Here is a 23,358-nt window from a genome sequence, read left to right on the forward strand (position 1 = left end):
TTATTTATAAGAAATCCTAGAAAAAGGAAAACAATCAACTTTGAATCCAACTGTGAAGGAAGACCCTTTAAAATGAATTCTTCTATCTACTCAACCCTCCCCCCCAAAAAAAAGCCAAATAGGTATCATTAGAACCTTAACTGAAATGGGAGAATCACCCACTTCCCTTTTCACCAGAACTCCTGTCAGAAGGTTTCTAAGCAGACCCCCGCCTGACCTGCAGCTGTGAGGTATCTGCTCAGAACATTACAGGCAGGACCCTCCACTGCACTTCTCTTGGAGGCAATTAAAATAGTGCAACTTGCAATATCTATAGGGGTGTATCTGGCTGCTACAACAGAAATTATAATTTTAATGGCACTTATGTCTAAAGGCATCCTGCTGGTAGGAGGCAGCCCCATTCAGCCCTATCCCTCACTGCTATCCAAATTGCTCCATATGAAACCAAGTTGAGAACAAACACACTCAAAATGAGTAATCAAAAAAAAAACCCCATATTCCCCCAGTCTGATCTTGAGGGTCACTGAATGGGGACCACTTCAGAGAAGGGCTCCTCACAGCACATACACCAAGCCCATGGGCGGGAGGGAGAATCACTTGTGCCCCGGTCTCCAGAGGTTGGAGGAGTAGGGGAAAGCCCAATAAAGAAAATTCCACACACAGCCTCCAGGAAGGCAGAGGAGGCTGCTGCAGAGGAGGCTGCTGCAGAGGAGGCTGCTGCAGAGGAGGCTGCTGCAGACGAGTGCTGGACTGGAGAGAAAGCAGTCAGGAAGCTGGCTGTCTCTGGGGGCTCTGGCAGGCAGAGAGGCAGGAGGAAGATGCACACCCAAGGAGGAATGGAGGCTTTTCTTGCCCGGTCAGGATACCCAGGCAGTGAGGTAGTGATTCCTGCTGAAAAATCCAAAAAGTCCCTAATGGAGAAACGCAATCCCTCCAAGAGGCTCCTGGAGAAATCCTGATAATGCCAAAAAAAGGCTTGGCAGTGAAGAGCAAGCAGTAGGAAGGGTCCTAAGAAGATCAAGGTCCTAAAGGCTGGGGAGCGGCTAGGGAATTTTGAGGTCTTCTTGACCAGGTGAGAGGGAAATTAGGGGGCAGTATCAGGTACCTGCTTACTGGATTGTGCAACACTTGAGCCCACAGGCCTCCCTCTGCTCAGTATTAGAGAGCTTCTTGCGATCCTCCTTAGCTCGGATCCTACGAATTTCACCAACCAGCTCATGGAAGGCTTGCTCCACTCCTTCCTCAGTCTTGGCTGACGTCTCCACATAAGGGATCCCTAAACTCTTGGCCACCTCCTGGCCCAGTGTTGGGTCCACCAGCCTGTTGGTCACATCCACTTTGTTGGCCACCAATACTATGGGCACACGGTCGGTGCCCTTGAGCTTTTGCAGACGGTCCCAGAGGACATTCACATTCTCAAAAGAGTAAGGGTCATTCACCGCACAGACCAGGAGGAATCCCTCTCCCCAGCGCATGGACTGGTCCCTCAGACAATAAAATGCTTCCGTGCTTGTGGTATCCACGATGTCCAGCTGGCACGGCTCTTCATCCACCACTGTGTGCTTACGGTAGAAATCTTGGAAGGTGGGCTTATACTCGGTCACAAAATGATTCTTAGTAAACTGAATGGTCAGTGCAGTCTTGCCCACACAAGAGGTGCCCATCACCGCCAACTTATACATCTTGGTTCTGCGTCTGTGTGGATCACCTATGGAGGTATGGACACAAGAAGCCATGAGAACTGGGAAGGGCTCAGGTGGCCTTTAGTCTACTTTCCGGGCTGCAAGAAGTCAGCCCATTTCCTGGAGGTCGCCTCTCAGGAGGAAGACTTTCCTGCAGGGTCCAGCCTCAGTGGCCTTCTTTGCCAATCCCTTCCCCGCCCCCATTTAAGCTCTCTGGGGCCCAGCTGAAGGTTCAACTATTCCCCAAGGGACACAACTTCGGATATTGGAAATCTCTGAGTCCCCTGGCTCTTGCTGACCAATCCCAAACCCATTAGAGCACGAGGGCTCCAGGCCGCCCATTCTGGCTGGCTTCTCCAAGATACTGTTATCGAACCCCGCAACCAGAAGCCCGGGGGTCAATTCGGAAGGCTCTTAGGAGGCAAGAGCAGTGCTATTTCTACAGGCCACGCTCCTCCACAGTAATGTGGCCAAAGGGGTTCGCTTTGGGCGGCTGCAGGGTCTGCAGCTCCTGCATCAAAGGGGCCGAGAGTCCCTGGCGGGCTTGGCTGCAAACTGGGCTCCCCCGTCTGAATTTGAAATGGTGTAAACCCAAAGTGTATGGGGTCAGCAGCCAAGGTGGCGGGAGGAAGCGAGGCGGCAGTGACCGCAATAACCCGGTCCATGACATTTGCACTGAGCCAATAACCCCAGCATTAATGCAGTCCAAGACGGCGCTAACTTGGGGCCTACTTGCCACCCATCCCATTGCCTGTTAAGTGCTGATTTCACTTACCCATTCAGAACTGTGAAAATCCCAGTCAGGTCGCCTTCAGGTCTAGTCTGTAAGGGTAGAACAAGTTAGAAGCACGGAGACGTAGAGGCCCTCCTCCTACGTCCTGCAGGGGCTTCTGGGAGCTCCGGGTGTCCAGGGTTATTTCGGGAACCCCGCCCCTCGGTAACAAATACTCCTGGGAACCACGCCCCCTCCTTTGGGATTAGGAGAACCTCCCTCATTTGGGAAGCTCCATCACAAAAGAATTTGGGAACCCCCACCCCTCACTATGAGAGCCTCTGGGAAGACTAGTCCACCTTAGATGGAGTTTTGAGGCTCCCTGCTTTTCGAGCTGAGGAAACCCTCTGATCACTGGCGCCCTTCGAAGACCCCGGGGCCACTAAGGAAGCCTCTTAGGAGGCCAGAGAATCGTGCTATCTCTACAGGCCACGCTCCGCTGTGGGCCGCTGCGGGGTCTAACGCTCCTGCATCAAAGGGGCAGAGAGTCTCTGGCGGGCTTGGCTGAAAGTGGGCTCCCCCATCTGAACCTGCAATGCGCCCAAAGTGTATGGGCTCGGCAGCTAAGGTGAGGGGAGAGGAAGGGAGGCGAGCACTTCCTTCACTAATCTGGTGAGCCAATGCCTCCCGCATTAATGCAGTCCAAGATGGCACTAATTTGGGGTCTACTTGCACCCACCCCATTCTGTTAACTGAGAGCTGGTCTCTACATACCGTTTTGGAGCTGTAAAATACCCAGTCAGATCGCATATCGGGTCTCGTCTTTAAGGGCAGAAAGACTTAGAAGCACCCAGTAGTGGCGGCCTCCTGCTTACTGCAAGTGTTTGAGGGAACCCCAGATCTCCAGGATGATTTGGGGAACCTCGCCCCTAGGCAACAGAGGTTCATGGGAACCACACCCCCACTCTGCTGGGATGGGAGGAACTTACTTCATTTTGGAAGCTCCACCCCCCCAAAATTTGGGAAGCCCCACCCCTCACTACGGGAGCCTGTGGGGAGCCCTAGTCTACCTTTGCTGGACCTTTGAGGATGCTGTGGGTCCCTACTTTTCAAGTTCAGGAAACCCTATTGCAAACACACAATGATTTCCCCCACCTCTGGGAGTTTGGCAAAGCTTTACATATAGCACAAGAGTTATTGGCCCCAGTTCCACAATGTAGCCTGGGGCTAGGGTAGTTATCTCCCTGGGATTCCACCCTAAGGATGATGGTCTCAAGAGCCTGTGCTCTGGGATCTGGATCAGGGATTCTGGATCACATGATAGTGCACACAAAAGTCTTCAGAACTTGAGCCCCACAGGAAAAAGCCAGGCTTTGACCCTTTCTATAACTTGGGCTCTCTCCATTTTAAACCCCGTTCTTAACCCTGTAACTCCTCCTGCTCTCTCCTGTTTCCACCTCCAAATTTCATTGTTCCCTCCATCCTTCCCCACGAGTTCTCTGGGCAACCTCGCCCTTTTCCTCGCAGCCAAGGGCGCCTCGGAGTCCTCAGTCCCTCCCCACTTTAATCTCTGTTTTCCCGAGCTCCTTAAACTTCAGGCAGACTTTTTTCACGTTGTTTTCCTGGACTGTGCCAAGCCTGTTTGGGTGGGTTCTTCCTCAGGACTCCAGGACAAGACTCGTCTGGCGCTTCCTTTAGGGGTACTAGCACACCCCACCACTTTTTGTCCTTGAGTCCCATCAACCTAAATCAAGGATCAGGTGTTTTGCAGATCCACACTCAATGCCTGAGCCAAGAGCCCCAAACTCCACTTGTCTTTTCTTAAATTTAAAAAAAAATAGACATTTCTAATGCCTTTTGTCTTTCTGTGTATCACATTTCTTTCACTACATCCCCCAATACAATGGGCACACCCTCCTGACCAAATGACCCAGCAGTCAGTTTTGACAGGCCATTCACCTTTCTGTACTTGCAGTCCCCCAGACTGTGTCCAGAGGAAGGACTTACAGGCTCCATTGCCCCAACCAAGAGTAACAGTTCCAGTCAGAAAAAGTTTGGTCTAATGGCCTCTGCACTGGCATTATTGAAGTTAGGATTCATTCCCTCACTTCCCTGTTTCTGATCCTCATTCCCTGGGTCAGTCTATAAGGCTTCCGGCCTTTTTCAGAAGTCCTCCCATGCTTTGACCATCATTGGTTCTAACATTTCCCCCATGATGGACACCCACTTTGCTTCCAGTTTTTGGCTACCATAAATGTTGCCATGGTTCTCTCTCTTATGCAGGTGTCCAAAAGAATCCCCTTCTCTCATCATCACAGGAGGAAACCTCATCTTTGTCCTATGTCAAAAAAAAAAACTGAAAATACTTGGTATGAATTCCCTCTTCTCTCTTCCTTCCTTTTCATCTCACAGCCTCTTGCCATGATCTGCTCCTTTCCCATCCTTGATTCCATTCTCAAATGCAGAGATGCCTCCTCCTCTTGTCTAGACCAGACCTTCTTTATGCACCCCCCAGGCCATCCCCTCCTGCCTTCTCCCGAGATAGCCTATCATCCTTATTCTCTCTTCATCATTACTGATGGCTTCCCTGCTGGCTACAAATATGCCCAGTTCTCCCTAAAAAACCCTCAAAACCTTTAACAAACTCTCATCAGAAAAGAGAGAAAAAGCAACAAAAATGGGATGAAAGAAAATATCATAACTTCAAATATTAAGGGGGTGAACTCATCCATAAAACAAGTCAGGAGTCTATGGAAGAAGACACTTTTAAACAGAAAGACACAGAGTTCAAATGAGGGCCTAGCTAGGTAAAATTTTTTTGGCTGAAGTAAAAAAGGCAAGCTTAACAATCATGAGCTCAGACCAGACAAAAACAAAAATTGATCTCATTAAAAGAGAGAGGAAATTACCTTTTGCTAAGAGTTACCATTGACAACAAAGTAATCTTAAAAACTTTTTATACCAAGCTTTTCAAATAAAAGCTTCACCTCACATACAGAGAGAGTAGAGAACTGAATCAAATTTACAAAAATGAGTCATTCTCCAATTGATAAATGACCAAATAACCTAATCAGGCAGTTTTTAGAAGGAGAAACTAAAGTTAATTTTAGTTATGTAAAAATGCTCTAAATCGCTGATTAGAGAAATGAAAATTAAAACCACTCTAAGATGTCACCTCTTGACTCTCAGTAAAGACAAATGATGGAGGAGAAAAAAACAGGTACACTAATGAATAGTTCATAGAGTTGTGAACTGGGCCAGCCATTGTGGAAATAGACCCAAAGAAGTATAAAACTATGCCTGTGCTTTGTTCCAGCAATACCAGGTCTGTATCCCCAAGATATCAAAGGAAAAGAAAAAGGGCCTCCACATGTACACAACTCTATAGCAGCTCTTTTCTTCTCTCATGGTAAAGAACTGAAAATCAAGGCAGATGTTCAACAGTTGTTGAATGGCTGAACAAGTTCTGGCATCAATGTAATGAGTAATATTGTGCTATCTGAAAGGGAAGGTTGTTTCAGGAAAACAGCAACAATACCAATATGAGCTGATGAAAAGTGAAGTACGCAGAACCAAGAGATTGTTAGACGCAACAATATCAGTGTTGTAATGATGATCAACTATGAAATACTTGGTTACCCTGATCACTACAATGTTCTAAGACAATTCCAAAGGTCTCATAATGAAGAAAAGTAATCCCCCTTGAGGGGGGATCTCTTGAGGGAGAACTGATGTACTATGTACATAAAATGTAATTTTCTCATTTTATTTTTCTTAGTTTTTTTTCAAAATAAAATGCCTAATATGGAAAGGTTCCCATCATTTCACATCTATTATTGATATATTGATTGCCTTCTCAGTGGGTGGGGAAAAGCATGAGAGAGAGAAAGAGAAAATTCTGGGACTAGAAGTGGATTTATGCCATTAGGAATCCAGAGAGTCTGAAAGAATTGGGAGAACTCTGACCCACCAAACTTGCCTCTCCACAGGGTTAAAACTAACCCTCATTGCTAACTTGGGAGTAGCAAATTTGGTACTAAAAGTAGATCTGGGCTATTAAGGATTCAGAGACCCTGGAAGGATGGGGGAACCCTGACCCACCAACCTAAGAAAGGTAGCCCCCAGAGCCTACTCACTTTTCCCCCAGGAAGGGATGAGAAGATTGTGGATTCTTGGGGTCCTGGAGAAGTGAGAGAACAGGAGTGGGCAGTTCCAGAGATTTAGTGACCCGGAAACTTCAAACTGTCTTTAAACTGACAGTGACTTTTTCTTTGGGGGGGGATTCCTATCGATGCTACCCTAGGAGAGGCCCAGGGAAATGGGGCAGCTGCACCCCCTGGCCCTCTGCTCCCTAACCTAGAACTAATGTAACTGGGAAGCATAGCATTGAATTAGGAAGAACTGTTTTCCAGCAATCTGAGACCACAGGATTAATGATCCTTGAGCTGAAGGTATAGGAAGAATTAGCCTGGTGCTGCTCGGTGTCTGAAGGCAGGGCTGGGAACTAGGGGTAAAGGAGATTGGGAAGGGAAGTACAAACAGGTCAGCTGAGGTTACCAAGACGCCAGAGGAGTCACTTGAACAGCACATGATTGGGAGTGAGTGGCCCCTGGGACCCCTTCAGCTCTCCTGAGCTAGAAGGCCACTTGTTGGGCCATTTTTCCAGCACATGGGGAGGCACATGGGCCACTGAGGTCATTCCAGGTCTTTTCTACCTGTGGTGTCCATACATCCCTAAGTGATTGGCCAGGTGTGGAGGCAAGATGGTGTATAAGTTGGTAGCAATGGGCAGCTGTGGGGTGGGTAAGAAGGCACTGAGTGTCCAATTTGGTCGACAACTGCTTTGAGACAGACTACTACCCCACTGTGAAAGATTTCCACACCAAAATAGTGGTGGAGGGTGAACCCTGGCAGTTAGAAATCCTGGAGATTGCAGGCAATGAGGAGAACCCAATTGGTTTCCTGGAGTTCATACGCTAGGGGGATGGCTTCCTCTGTATCTATGTAGTGGATGACATCAAGGAGGACTCAATTCTTTTGTGGACGTGAACATCTTCCAGGACCAGCTGCTCAGTGTAAAGAACACTGACCGCGTTCCTTTTGTCCTAGTAGCCAACAAGGCTGATGTTGACAACTGCCTGGTGTCCCCGGTGCTAGGCCAGATAGCAGCCAAGCACTTTGGGGTGCCCTTTATAGAAACCTCGGCCAAGACCAGTCAGAACTTGAAGCTTTTCATGAACTAGTCCACCAAATTCGCAGGGTTCAGGTTGAGGAGCTCTAGAACTAGGGCTGTGGGTTCAAGTATTGTACCATCCTGGCACATTGTACCACTTGTCCCCTTACGTGGTCCTGCTCCCTAATTGCATTGATTTGGGGTGTGTGGGGGGTTCATTTTAAAGGGACTTCCCTCATCCGCTCATCCACAGTTTCTTACATTTTAGGATTTGTTTCAAATAAAAGTTGTTGGTTTGTTTATAAGTGTGCTGCTGGTGCTTTCTCCAGGGCTTCATGAGCTTTGAGGTGGGAATAACATGAGTGCCGTGTGGCCTGGTGGAGAGAGCTGGGAGTCAGGAAGGTTGGACCTTAGGCCTCAGTGTTCCCATCAGTAAGATTGGGTTTGGGGGAGAGGTTTAGATGGCCTCTCCGTCACCTCCCAGCTCAGAGCCAGTAGGGGCTCCAAGGCACCTGAGCCTGAACTGTCTCTGACACATTTCCTTGGTCTTGATGGGCCAGTGGTGTCCTTTCAGGCCAGAGAAATTAAAATATTTTGGAGAAGTTAATTCGAGCCCTATCTGACCAAGTGTGGGTCCCACTCAAATAAACCCCAGATTGTCAGATCAGGCAATTTAACAAGGGTTATTGAAGGGCCCTGACTGGAGGGGGGGAGAATCTACCATCATCCCAGAGATGACCCTTCTCCCCTTATGTGACCTGTGAGAAAACACTGTTGCCTATTGTTTCTGATTTTTCCCTCAGGAGCCCCCTCCAGTTGAACCCCCAGTATAGCAGAGACCACAGCAAGGAGCTGGCCTGGGAGGGGAGCAAGGTCTGGTCCTCGGCCCTGACCTTGCTCTGTATCCAGGGCTAAATCAGGGGGAGCCATCAAGCTGGGCTGGACTAGGCTTGTTTCATTTTGGGGGATCCAAGTCCACCTTCATAATATGAAGGGAATGGTCTAAAGGGAAAGAATCATCTGTCTCATTGATTATAATTCTCTCCTTGTAGTAGATTATCTCCGATTTCTATTTGTAATAGTACAGTAAACTGCCTGGTGCTATGGGAGATTGCTCCTTCAGTCTCTTTGTCTCATTGATTGTAATTCCCTCCTTTTAGTAGGGCCCACACGCCTTTTATTTAGTATCGGTGAAATGGGGATCTTAAACTGAGATTTCAAACTGTAGACCTCAGCAGCTTCCACAAAGAGTGGAATAAGAACATAAGTTAAATTCCTATTTGTCGGGCTTTTATTGGGCCCTTGATAAAGGTTTATTTTCTTCTCCCTAATAAAAGTTGAAAAAATAATGTATTTCTTTAAAACAAACAAACAAACAAACAAACAAACAGCATTTTGGCATTATTATTTTTATTTTTTAAATTAATTTTATAATTATAACTTTTTTTGACAGTACATAGGCATGGGCAATTTTTTACAACATTATCCCTTGCACTCCCTTCTGTTCCGAATTTTCCCCTCCTTCCCTCTACCCCCTCTGTAACGAGCTGTATTTTCTAGAAGCTGCCGGATCACTCTCTGGGAAGAAATCTGCTGTGTCTTCTACTCAAATCTCTCTGACAGATTCTTCTTCCTGTAACGAACCGTTGTCTCCAGGCAGTTGCTGTTAACTCTTGTCCAAAGAAGTGACTTCCCTTCCTGCAGAGAGCCCCGTCAAGCCTGATGCAATGCAGAGTCTTTTTTCTATCTCTGGGAGTCCTCTCTTTTATTCTCCCAGAGAATGGGCGTGGGATAATGCAAGGGCTTCTGGGAAGAACCACCTCAGCCAATGAGCCTGCTCCTTCCATCAAGTCAACCTGAGTTCTCACCTTGTAATTGTCCAACCTGAATTCTCACCTCGTCACTATCCAGACAACCCGAGTTCTCACTTAGTAATCCTAACACCCCTCCCCTTGATGGCAGGCAGTCCCATACATGTTAAATATGTTATAGTATATCCTAGATACAATATATGTGTGCAGAACCGAATTTCTTGTTGCACAGGAAGAATTGGATTCAGAAGATAAAAATAACCTGGGAAGAAAAAACAAAAATGCAAACAGTTTACACTCATTTCCCAGTGTTCCTTCTCTGGGTGTAGCTGATTCTTTCTGTCATTCATCAATTGGATCTGAATTAGATCTTCTCTTTGTTGAAGATATCCACTTCCATCAGAATACATCCTCATACAGTGTTGTTGTTGAAGTATATAAGCATTTTGGTATTAAACCAAAACCAACACAAGAGAAATTAGAAAATGATGACCAAAAAAGTCCTGATAATTTTGACAAAAGCTTCAGAAATTAAAATTTGAACAATTTATGTTATGTAGTTGAAGCTACCACATAAAAGGACATTTTTTTGGGGAAAAAATCACCTGCAAATCTAATATCTAGTTTTGGAAGCCATGGGCCGACTGCAGGGCCATATGAAACAGGAATAAAATCCTGGGTCCAGGGCTCCAGACAAGGTCTTCAGAATAGAACAGGCAAGTGAGATCCAGACGATTGTGGACATACCTGGGAGGAGAATTGGTTTTGAGGAGGAAGCAGGTCAGGGGTGGTAGGCAGAAGAGTGAGATGGGATGAAAGACTGAGGTGGGGGCCAAAGAAATTAAGCAAGCTGCACCTACTATGCAGCTGGCTGGGTCTGGGTGGAATTTGAACTCGGCTCCATCCACAGTGCTACCAACCAGAAAACTATTCAGTCAAAAAGCCTGCACTAGGATCCTTCCTGGCTGTGGGAGTGGAGAGGAGGGTCGGGAGGGGGGAGGCGATGACTTGGCCCCCAACTGGTTATATGGGGTGAAGGAGAAGACTTTTAGAATGATATCGAGTGGAAATGACTGGATCTAAAAAGGATTTGTTAAGGGATGGGAGAACTGGGAATGGGGAGAAGGAAGGAAGAATAGGAATGATGGGGCAATCTGAGGAGAAAACAGGAGGGGATGCCTCGGAGGGTGCACAGGAATTGGTCTGGGCAAGGGTCTCTCTATTTCTGTCTTTCTCTGACTCTCTCTCTCTTTTGTCTCTCTGTCTCTCTGACTTTGTCTCTCTGTCTCTGTCTCTGTCATTGTACCTACTCTCAACCTCTGTATACAAGCTGTTGCCAACATGTATTAAATATGTCCCTTTTTTTCCTCTCCCACTGCCGACATTCTAGTGGAGGCCCTTATCACCCCATGCCTATGTGTGGAATAGAGAGAGATAAAGTGAAGAACTTACAGAAATGTATGAATTCTTTCTGTATTTTATTTTCATTATTTCTGTGTTTTCCCCTATGACCTGTATAATATGTGCAGGCCCATATTTACTTGAGCCTTGGCCAGCTATAACTATATTTACTTAACCTGAGCTGATGACATTTATCAGTATTTGACATTTATCGATATTTAGTCTATTTGCTGGACCACTATCTGCTTGATTAAGCCTGAAGGCCTGATTTTCTGTTTCCTAGATAAACCTTCCATTCCAATCTCTCCAAACAGCCAATTGGATGCCTCCCCCCTCCCTTCTCAATGCTGTCTTACTTGTGATACATAGCTTTTATACAAAAGATTATATCTTTACTACTTCTTTAGCCCTCCTACTTTCTTATTTTTCTTTTCTTATCTTAGCTTTCTCTTTCTTATCTCATGGTGGGACAGCTCATCCTCCAGGGTTTTTCAATAAACAACTTTTCTGCTTTTTTCTGAGTGATCTCTGAGTAGTCATTTTAGGTAAGGATCTCTTACATCCCTCACACCTTGATTACTATAATAGTCTGATGGGAAATCTTGCAAGCTTCTAGTCTCTTCCCACACTAATCCATTCTCCATTCATCCCCTAAGCTGGTTTTCCTAAAACAAATTCAGTAATATAAAACCCCCAAATCAATAGATTCCAGTAGCTTCTCATTGCCTCCAGGAGCAAATATAAAATGCTCCTGTAGCATTCAAAGCCTTTTCATAACCTGGCTCTTTCTTCCTTTCCACTCTTCCTTATACTTACCCCCAGTACATACTCAGTGATCTAGTAACATGGACTCCTGGCTGCCTCACAAACACTGTACCTCATATCTAGGTCTTTTCTCTGGCTGTTCCCCAGGCCTGGGGAATGCTATATAGAGCTCCTCCTATGATCTGATTACAAACCTCCTTGGCTTTATTTGATTCCCAACTAAAATCCCACCTTCTTTATGAAGCCTTCTCTAGCCCCTAGTAATTCCAGTGCTTTCCTTCTTCTCATTATTTTCCATTTATGTTGTACATAGTTCACTTTGCATATATTTGTGTGCATGTTTTCTCCCCCATTAGATTGAAAGCCCCTTGAGAGCTGGGACTATTTATTGCATTTTTTTTTTTTGTTTTTATCCCTAGCACTTAGTATAAAACCTGGCATATAATAAGTGCTCAATAAATGCTTACTGATTCATTAAGAGAAAAAATATTTTGTTTCCCTATTCATTTAACAACAAAACTTTCAATCATTTGTTCTCTAATTATGTTCCTCACTTATTTTTCCTTGCCCATCAATAGCCCTAAATTAGTCTCCTTTCCTCTACTTTAACTAATAAAAGATTTAATTCATTTCAATATTTTGTAAGTGCCACATAAAACATTGAGCTTGAAACGCAAAGGTAAAAACCTCAGCTCTTTTCAAGGAGCATATATTCTACTGGGGATAAAGCACCTAAACAGATAAATAAATATATCATAACAGGAAGGAAAAGAACTTTGAGGAAAACAGAAGGTTTAGTTTAAAAGATGACACATGGAGGAAGTTAACAATCCTAAATGGCAAAAGTGAGCTCTGCCAGCCTCTTCTATGCATTTAAAACCCCACAATTTGTCCTCTTTGTCCAGAAACTGAAAATGTCCTTGTCCTTCTTGTAAAGATCAATCTTTCTCTATTTACCTTCATTTATCCTTCAATCTTCTCCAGAAAATTTGCATACCACTTAATCATGCCACTCTCAAACTTTCACCTTGCCCTTTGCTGCCTTTTAACGTCCCCAAATGTGTCCTTTTTTATTTTGATAGTATGTTATTTCTAACTTAATTAGATCAAGAAAATTTTTAGCATTCATTTTAACAAGATTTTGAGTTCCAAATATTTCTTTCTTTTTCATCTCCCCCCCTCTGATGGATGTGGCCATTTTCAACAATGAGATGAACCAAATCAGTTCCAATAGAGCAGTAATGAACTGAACCAGCTACACCCAGCAAAAGAACTCTAGGAGATGATTAGGAATCACTACATAGAAGAATTCCCAATCCCTCTGTTTTTGTCCACCTGCATTTTGGATTTCCCTCACAGGCTAATTGTACACTATTTCAAAGTCCGATTCTTTTTGTACAGCAAAACAACTGTTTGGACATATATACATATATTGTATATAATTTATACTCTAATATATTTAACATGTATTGGTCAACCTGCCATCTGGGGGGAAAGAGGAGGGGAAAAATTAGAACAAAAGCTTTGGCAATTGTCAATGTTGTAAAATTATCCATGCATATATCTGGTAAATAAAAACCATTAAAATATATTAAAAAAAAAAAGAAAGAAAGAAAAGAAAAGAGATTGGTTTGTTTTATCCAGGTTAGTCTTTTTGATACACCCACTACATGTTTCCCCTTAATATGTATAAAACATATCCACCCTCATCATATATCCCATGTTCAAACACGATAGAATAAAGCATCCTTAGCTCTGTTTTCCATTTGACAACCAATTATGTAGTAACAATTCCACCTAACAGCCACTCAGGAATAATCAGGTGGAGTTTTATTGAAAGGAACTTCCCTGGGAAAGTGAGTCAGAAGGCTCCCATCTAAGCAGAGGCCAAGGTTGTCTTTCCTTCACCTATAACAGTTCAAGATCACATCCCTCTGAGTAGATAGTGGCACATTTCTCTCATGTGGTAAATTATTGAGTGGGGTTTAAAGTGGAGAGAGCCCAAGTTATAGAAAGGGTCAAAGCCTGGCTTTTTCCTGTGGGGCTCAAGTTCTGAAGACTTTTGTGTGCACTATCATTTGATCCAGAATCCCTGATCCAGATCCCAGAGCACTGGCTCTTGAGACCATCATCCTTAAGGGTGGAATCCCAGGGAGATAACTACCCTAGCCTCAGGCTACATTGTGGAGCTGGGGCCAATAACTCTTGTGCTATATGTAAAGCTTTGCCAAACTCCCAGAGGTGGGGGAAATCATTGTGTGGTTGCAGTAGGGTTTCCTGAACTTGAAAAGTAGGGACCCACGGCATCCTCAAAGCTCCAGCAAAGGTAGACTAGGGCTCCCCACAGGCTCCCGTAGTGAGGGGTGGGGCTTCCCAAATTTTTGGGGGGTGGAGCTTCCAAAATGAAGTAAGTTCCTCCCATCCCAGCAGAGTGGGGGTGTGGTTCCCATGAACCTCTGTTGCCTAGGGGAGAGGTTCCCCAAATCATCCTGGAGATCTGGGGTTCCCTCAAACACTTGCAGTAAGCAGGAGGCCGCCACTACTGGGTGCTTCTAAGTCTTTCCACCCTTAAAGACGAGACCCAAATGCGATCTGACTGGGTATTTTACAGCTCCAAAACGGTATGTAGAGACCAGCTCTCAGTTAACAGCAATGGGGTGGGTGCAAGTAGACCCCAAATTAGTGCCATCTTGGACTGCATTAATGCGGGAGACATTGGCTCAGCTTGGCTCCTCGTGGGGCCAGATTAGTGAAGGAAATGCTCGCCTCCCCTCCTCTCCCCTCACCTTAGCTGCCCGAGCCCATACACTTTGGATTGTATCATTGCAGGTTCAGATGGGGGAGCCCACTTTCAGCCAAGCCAGCCAGAGACTCTCGGCCCCTTTGATGCAGGAGCCGCAGACCCTGAAGCGGCCCACAGCGAACCCCTTTGGCCACATTACTGTGGAGGAGCGTGGCCTGTAGAAATAGGACTATTCTTGCCTCCTAAGAGGCTTCCGAATTGACCCCAGAATCTTCTGGTTGCAGGGTTTGAGAAGGGTATCAGTAAATCAGAGGGTGTCTTGGAGAAGCCAGCCAGAATGGGAGGGCCTGGAGCCCCCTTGCACTATTGGGTTTGGGATTGGTCAGCAAAAGCCAGGGGACTCAGAGATTTCCAGTATTTGAAGTTGTGTCCCTTGGGGGATAGTTGAACCTTGTTCAGCTGGGCCCCAGAGAGCTTAAATGGGGGTGAGGAAGAGGATTGGCAAAGAAGCCCACTGAGGCTGGACCCTGGAGGAAAGTCTTCCTCCTGAGAGGCGACCTCCAGGGAAATGGGCTGACTTCTTGCAGCCTGGAAAGTAGACTAGAGGCCACTTGAGCCCTTCCCAGTTCTCATGGTTTCTTGTGTCCATACCTCCATAGGTGATCCAGATAGACGCAGAACCAAGATGTATAAGTTGGCAGTGATGGGAACCTCTTGTGTGGGCAAGACTGCACTGACCATTCAGTTTACTAAGAATCATTTTGTGACCGAATATAAACCCACCATCCAACGATTCTCCCATAAGTACACAGTGGTGGATGAAGAGCCGTGCCAGCTGGACATCGTAGATACCACAGGCAGTGAAGAGCTTTACCTTCTGAGGAACCATTCCATAAGCTGGGCAGAGGGATTCCTCTTTGTCTATGCAGTAAATGATTTCTGCTCTTTTCAGAATGTGAATGACTCCTGGGACATTCTGCAGAGTCTCAAGGGCATTGACCGTGTACCCTTGGTGTTGGTGGCCAACAAAGTAGATGTGACCAACAGGTTGGTAGACCCCGCACACGGCCAGGTGGTGGCCATGAGCTTAGGGGTCCCTTATGTGGAGACATCCGCCAAGACTGGGCAAGGTGTGGAGCAAGCCTTCCATGAATTAGTTCGTGAAATTCGTAGGGTGAAAGCTGAGGAGGAGCTCAAGAGTCTCCCTAATACTGAGCAGAGGGAGGCCTGTGGGCTCAACTGTTGTACAATCCAGTGAGCAGGAACAACCTTATCCTGATCCTGCCCCCTAATTACCTTCTCCCTGGCCTAGAATACTCCTAAATCTCCTAGCCACTCCCCAGCCTTCAAGACCTTCATCTGGACCCTTCCTCCTGCCTGCTCTTCACTGCCAAGTCATTTTGGCCCTTATAGAATTTCTCCAGGAGCCTCTTGGAGAGACCCATCTGCGTTTCTGTATTAACAGATTTGTGTTGGATTTTTGCTTTTGTTTTCCCTTTTGAGCAGGAATGACTACCTCAGTGCCTGGGTATTCTGACCAGGCAAGAAAAGACCCCCTTCCTCCCTGAGTGCTCAGCCTCCCCCGGCCTCTCAGCCTCCCAGAAGCCCAGAGACAACCAGCTCCATGGATGCTTTCTCTACAGTCTTGCGCTCATCTTCTGTAGCCTCCTCTGCCTTCCTGGAGGCTGTGCCTGGGATTTTCTTTATTGGGCTTTCCCCTGCTTCCCCAACTGAGGCCTTGCCTCTGGAGACCAGGGCAAAGTGATTCTCCCTCCTGCCCGTGGACTTGGTGTATGTGCCATCTGGAGCCAGGTCCCCACCCTTGTCTCACCCAGAACACCTTGTTTGTGGTGATGATAAGGAGCCTTGCTCAGAAGTGGTCCCCATTCAGTGATGCTGAAGACCAGACTGGGGGAATATGTGTTTTGTGTATTTTTTTTTTGGTTACTCACTTTGAGTGTGTGTCACCCTTTGTTCTCAACTTGCTTATCATCGGGGGCACTTTGGATGGCAATGAGGGTTGGAGTGGAATGGGGCTGCCTCCTTCTAGCAGGATGCCTTTAGACATAAGTGCCATTAATATTATAATTTCTGTTTTAGCAGTCAGATGAAGCCCTTTGTACATTGCAAATTTCAGTATTTCAATTGCCTCCAAGAGAAGTGGAGTGGGGGGCCTGGCTGTAAATGTTCTGAGCAGATATCTCACAGCTGCAGGTCAGGCGGGGGGTCTGCTTAGAAACCTTCTGACAGAAGTTCTGATGAAAAGGGAAGTGGGTGATTCTCCCATTTCAGTTAAGGATCCTAATGATACCTGTTTGGCTTTTTTTTTTGGTGGGGAGGGTTGAGTAGATAGAAGAATTCATTTTAAAGGGTCTTCCTTCACAGTTGGATTCAAAGTTGATTGTTTTCCTTTTTCTAGGATTTCTTATAAATAAAAGTTGTTGATTCGTTTATGAGTGTGTTTCTGGTAGTTTCTCATGGGTTGATAAGCATGGGATAGGAATAACATCAGTGCCGTATGGCCTAGTGGACAGAGAGCTCGGTTTGGGAGTGAGGAAGGGATGGGTGTTTTAGCTGTGGATTTGTGGGGCTTCAGTTTTCTTAGCAGTAAGATGTGGAGGGGGGGAGGAGAAGGGGAGGGTTGGTCTAGACTCTCAGGTTCCTCTTAACTCTACCACTGGAGGGGGTCTAAGTTAGTTCAATGAGTAGATAGTGATCCCTAGAAATAGTCTTATCTATCATCTGCCCATTATGTATCATAGTATTTATCTCTGAATCTATCATCTCAATAGTAACTATTCATCTCTATTAATGTCATTTCATTTATTATAGAACAGTTCTGTCATCTATTATTTCTCATCTTTTTATATATTTATCATCTCTCTCCACACTCTCCCCCACCTCATTTTTATTGAACATAATCAAAAATACTCATTTTGCATCTCATAATATTCTCTAATTTTTCTATGTCCAAAATATCTTCTCTTCTCCAAAAATCTGACAAGGTAGACTATGCCTTGTTCTCCTAATTTCCCTATAATATCTCCCTTTATGTTTAAATCATGAACCCATTCTGACCTTATGTTGGTGTTGGGTGTTAGATATTAGCCAATGCCTAGCTTCTACCATCGTTTTTTCCAATTTTCCTAGCAATTTTTTTTTTGTCAAACAGAGAGCTCTCATCCAAGAAACTGGTGTCTTTGGGATTAATCAGACACTTAATCACTATAGTCATTGACCATTGTGTTTTGTATACTTAATGTATTTCAATCATTCTCTACTCTTAGTCCAGCAAACGATTTTGATGATTACCTTTTAATAAATATGGGATTAGGTCTGGTATGGCTAGGCTACCTTCCTTTTTAGCATTCATTTTACAAGATTATTAATTCCTAAGTTTTCTCCCTCCTTCCTTCCTCTCCCTTCTTATTAAGAAGGGATGTAGTTTGCTGTAGTTTATACCTGAGCTATTGTGTAAGTCACAATTCAGCATCAGTCACAGTTGTGAAAGAGGAACCTGATCAAAAGGAAAAAATAAGAAAAGAAAAACAATGCTTCGATCTGCATTCGGAGTCTTTATCTGGCTATGAATAGCATTTTCTTTCATGAGTTCTTTGCACTTATTTTAGATCATTTTGTTGCTGAGAAGAGCAGAGTTAATCATACTTGATCATACTATGTTGCTGATGCTGTGCACAGTGTTTTCCTGGTTCTGCTTATTTCACTTTGTATCAATTTGTAGAAGTCTTTCCAGGTTTTTCTGAAATCTGCCTGTTCGTTGCTTAGTGCACAATAATATTCCTTTATATTCCTATATCAAAACTTATTCAGCCATTCCATAATTGATGGGCTTTCCCTCAATTTCCAATATTTTAACACCCCAACAAGGACTGCTATAAATATTTTGCATATGCATATATATAGATATAGATATATATTTATGTATTTATATCCTTTCTTTTTTGCATGATTTCTTTGGAATACTGATTTAGTAGTGGTATTGACAAATCAAAGTCTATGCACTGTTGGTTGCCCCTTGGGCATAGTTCCAAATAACTCTGAGAATGGTTGTATCAATTCAGGAGTCCAACGCTGCATTACGTGTTTCAATTTTTCCTGTCTTGAACATTTATCACTTTCCTTTTTGTCATATTGGTCTATCTGATAGGTGTGAGGTGGTATCTCATAGTTGTTTTAATTTGCATTTCTCCAATAAAGTTGTTTAGATCACTTCTTCATATCCCTATAAATGTTTTTGAGTATTTTATTTGGAATCTACCTGCTCATATCCTTTGATTTATCTATTGGGGAATGATTTTTATTCTTATAAATGTGGCTCATAATTCACTAATGAGGCCTTTATGGGAGACACTTAGTGTAAAGATTGTTTTCCAGCTTTCTGCTTTCCTTTTGGTCTTGGTAGCATTTAGTTTAGTTTGTATAAAAGCTTTTAAAATTTCATTTAATCAAGATGATCTATTTTCATTTTGTAATGTTCTTTCTATTTGATTAAAAATATTTCCTCTTCCCATAAGTTTGATATGTAATCTATTCTTTGCCCTATTAATTTGCTTATCATCTCCCTTTATCTCCATTCAGACCATATCTTAGTACAAAGTAATAGATACTGTTGTATACATACGTTGTGTCCAATGCCCCCCCAGTTTTCCCAATTTTTGCCAAATAGTGAGTTCTTATCCCAGAAGTCTTTGAGTTTATCAAAGAGTAGATTACTATAGTATTTTGCTATTATATCTTATGTACCTAATTTCTTTTACCAATTCACTACTTCTTAGCCAGTACCAGAAGGTTTTGATGGTTACTGCTTTATAATGTAATTTGAATTCTGATATTGCTAAACTACCTTCCTTTATGAATTTTTCCCAATTATTTCCCTTGATATTCTTAACCTTTTTCTCTTCCAAATGAGTTATTTTTTAAAAAATTCTCAGACATTTTTTGGTAGTGTAATGGACATGGCACTGAATAAGTAAATCAAATAGAATATATTTAAAATCAAAAGTTAACCTTATATATAGTGGAGATAAGCTACAATCATTTCCCATAAATTCAGGGTGAAACAATGATGTTCATTGTCACCACTTCTGTTTGACACAGTATGAGAAATTTTGACTGGCACTAACTATAGGAAGCTAAGAAAATTCACAGTTATCAGCTTTGCAGATGATATATTGCTGTACCTAGAGAACTTAGATTCAAGTAAAAATTAATTGAAACGATACCTGAAGCAAATTTGAAGGAGATAAAAATATCTACACAAATCATTGGTATTTCAGCCTAACCCAAATAAACCTCAGTAGGAAGATTAAAAAGAACTATCACTTACAATTACTATAAAATATATAAAGTACTTTGGGATTTTTCTGCCAAGACATATACATAAGAATTATAAAATTACAACTGGAAGTAACTGCTTACTAATAGAATTAAACAATTGGATATATATATATATATATATATATATATATAACTGCTCATGAAAATAAATAAAACAGTTTCTGGCAGATGTGTTACTCAATGCAGAGGACATTATTCATATTAACATTTTGTATTAGATACCAGTAACATCCCATAACATCCATTGGGGGAGAGGGATTATTACTGCTCTTGTTAGTTTTTCCCATTGCTCTGAGAATTTGTGGGAGCCAATGAGCCAGGGTTTTTTGGTAACCTCTAGAGCCATTCTTGGGAGATGAAGAGCTTAGAGTCCAGCAGAGCTTGTGCCTGGCTTGTGGTGTGATGCCAGCAGCCTAATCCTCTGGAGAACACTTGGAGAGAATCCTTAGCCCCCAGGAAGGATAGAAGCAAAAGAGCCGGGGGCCCTCTTGGCCTCTGTGGCCAGGCAGGGATGGAGACAGAGCCCATGGAGCAAGGCAGAGCTGTGTGACAGTGTCAGGCAGTAGATTCTTTCCAGCTCTTGGTCAGTCACTCTACATATTATGTGCCAGGTACTATGCTAAGTGCCGCCACACTTGCTTCACTTTTCTCTAAAGATGGGAACCACTTGACCATTCTGCCTTTCAGGTTAGCTCCTGCTGCTTTCATAGGCTCTAGGTAAGTAAGCTGTGCCTTATTGTGTGGTTTACTCTTAGACATTTCAAGTAAAATATTAATGATTGATATTTCCATCAGTCTTTTTCATCCCTTTCTGCCTCCCCCATTACCACCTTTCTTTTTCTTTTGGATATGGAATGCAAGTTTTGGATCATTTCATCCAACTGACTTAGTTTAAATTCAAAGAGTTTGTGACTCAACCAAACCATACCTGACGTGGCTCATCCAGGACTCAACTGCTGAGTAAATATTATTTTATTAAATATTTTGAGAAGCCAAATAGTCTCTTTCTCATCCCTTTCACAATATCCCTATTATGTGCCTTACTTGGTGTTGTTACAGAATGCCTGATAGAAACAACTTTTGCATCAGTTTTAGGTTATTGAATATGAGCCTTTTTTTGCTTAGGGGCAGATGGTTCCAACTCTCTCCTGTCTCCCACACAAGCAGTGCTGGGGAGCTCTCTAAGCATGGACTTTGGCCTGTACATCTGTTTGCAGTTTTCTGTTCTGTGCTCAAATAGCTGCAGGTAGAAAGGAGGAATTATTTGCATGGTATTCCCCCCATTGGATTGTGGGTTTCTGTTTCTTGCCTTTTTCAAAAAGATCTGTCTTCAGAGCTCAGCACATTTCCTAGCACATACAAGGGGGGAAGAAGAGGATCAAGTATTTATTAAGTACCTACTATGTGCCAGGCTCTGTACTAACTGCTTCATAGATCTCACTTTATTTAATCGCATTTATTTGTTAAGGAGGCTTCAAGAAATCGCAGGTGACTGACGTTTTTTCTTCCAGAGCAATGAGAGATTGAGGAATTTGCCAGGTTCATACAGGCAGGACTTAATCCAGCCTTTCTACCTCCAGGGCAAGCTCTATTCACTCCATTGCATGTGCTTTATATTTAAAAATAACAATAACTTTAAAAACATAATCATAAATAATTTGTTAAAGGAATTCGACAAGCAGGAATGTATTAGCTACATGCATACCAGATGTACAGTGTAGAAAAGCACATCAGACAGAGAGAGATGAGAGACAGAGACAGAGATTAAGAGATAGAGAAACAGAGGGATACAGTATATAATTGGGGGAAAGCATCCTCTAGACTCGGGATCACTTGACACTGCTCCCCAGCCAGCCACGTGTTAAAGGCTTTCCCCCTAGGTCTTATGAACCCTACTACAACTCTGAGGTTTGATGTCTCTGGGCTCTGCCATCAGGGGCCTTTTCCTCTCCTTCTCCAGGCCTGGTGAAAGGGTGCACCATAAAATCCACTGTTCTCCCTGGGAAGCCCCCGCCTCAGAGTAGCTCCCCTGGAGCCAGGCCGCCCTAATGTCCACGTCCTGGCTGAGTGTAGGCAATCTGTGAGCAGAGTTTGGGCTGGCCCCTCTAAATCTATCCCATAAGACCCAGAGGCCCTGCCTTCTCTTCCACGGCACAGGAAACTTTGGGATCCTCCTGGTCACCTTTCTGCATGGCTCCTGCATGGGCCCCAACCTCACATACTCTGAAGAAGGGGGCCCAGGGCAAGCCAGGAGATCCAGGATAATTAGTGGAAAACCTGCTCCCCAGAAGAGTGTGTCTTACTGGGAAGGGGGAATTTGTTCTCCTGGTTCCCAGGGCTGTTCGCTCTGCCCTCTGCCTTATAAACTGTCTTTCTTTTCAAACCTGAGAAAACAATCCTAGGGCTCTCCTGAACCTCATAGATTTAGGCCTGAGATGTGCCCTACAAGCTGTCTAGTCCAATTTAATTGTTTTACAGATGAGGAAACTGAGGCTCTGGACCAGAAGGGGCCTCAGAGACCATCTATTGAGTTCAGTGAGCTTGGGGACCAGATAAGACCCAGGGAGGGTCTCCCTCAGATAGGAAGCGGTAGCTCTCTGCCTCTAACTCTGGCATTCCACCAGCAGTGGGAGACTGCTTTTGACTGGACTAAAAAAGCTGTTTCCAAAGGTAGGGTTTTGTCCTTGCTTATTGTCTAGGCTCTCTTGGTACACATGGATGGAGGAGGGTCAACCGCTTCTGGTTCTCCAGGAGCCATCCAAGGCAGAGGGCATTCAGCCCCCTTGGGTGCCCCTTGCCTCTGCCCTTCACGACAGGGCTGATCATTCTGGTGCAGCTTGGGAGGGCCGGGAATCAGGAACCATGGGGCACCGGCCCTCTGGGTCACTTTGGCAGTGGCGAGACTCTAGGGCAGAACCCGTGTGTCCATGGGCCAGGGCTGTCCTTAGCTGCTTCCTGTGGGCGCTGATCTCCAGCTTCATTACTGTTCATGTATTTAACAATTCAGGCACCTGCAGAGAGAAGACATATGTGTGTTCCACAAAGTAGGGCAGTATCAGGTCCCCTTCCCCCATCACACCAAGACCAAAGCAATGGCCAGGGTGCCCTGTGCCTCGGGCCCTTCCATGTGGTGGTCTCCAGTGAGAAGGGGTCAGAGACCTGCCACTGAAGGGCTGCCTGGAGCAAGAGGCAGACTGTTTTATTCTCACAAGGAAGTGGGCAGCCCAGGCCCCTGGCCCAGTCTAAGAGCTCTGCATTAGCTGGAGAAGGTTCAGTCACCAGAGACAAAGCAGCAGGATGACAACTGTGCCCCAAGGAAGCCCGAGCTTTTCACCTCCCTTGCAGCTGAGCTGTTAGTGATGGAATGTCAGAATATGAGCTCCTGAAGGTAGGAACTGGTTGTGTTGAGGTCTGTATCCTCAGTGGTCAGCACAGGATCCCAATGATCTTGGAACAAATCTGCTTTGGAGGGCCCCACGGCTCCACACAATGGCCACTGAATTACCAGCAGAAAGCAGCTAGAAAACTGAAGCTAATGGTGTGTCCCTCCCCACCCCCAGCCCAGACTCCGAAAGGCCAGCCAAGAAGAGAGGAAGAAGGGAAACCCATGGACGGCCCTTGGGAGAAATCATCCTCCCAGATGCCTCATGGGAGACTGTCCTTCCCCATTCACCATATGTCAGCCTTTCCAAGCAGTGGGCATCCTTCCATGG

General features: G+C 44.6%; 2 pseudogenes; one reads left to right on the top strand and one right to left on the bottom strand.

Moving 5' to 3' along the window:
• Positions 1 to 1,109: 1,109 nt before the first annotated feature.
• LOC141543228 (GTPase NRas pseudogene) lies at positions 1,110 to 1,736 on the bottom strand (annotated as a pseudogene).
• A 13,182-nt stretch (positions 1,737 to 14,918) lies between these two features.
• On the top strand, positions 14,919 to 15,567 carry LOC141543229 (GTPase NRas pseudogene; annotated as a pseudogene).
• Positions 15,568 to 23,358: the final 7,791 nt, after the last annotated feature.

Source organism: Sminthopsis crassicaudata, chromosome 5 (genome assembly GCF_048593235.1).
Source record: "Sminthopsis crassicaudata isolate SCR6 chromosome 5, ASM4859323v1, whole genome shotgun sequence".
NCBI classification, from domain to species: domain Eukaryota; kingdom Metazoa; phylum Chordata; class Mammalia; order Dasyuromorphia; family Dasyuridae; genus Sminthopsis; species Sminthopsis crassicaudata.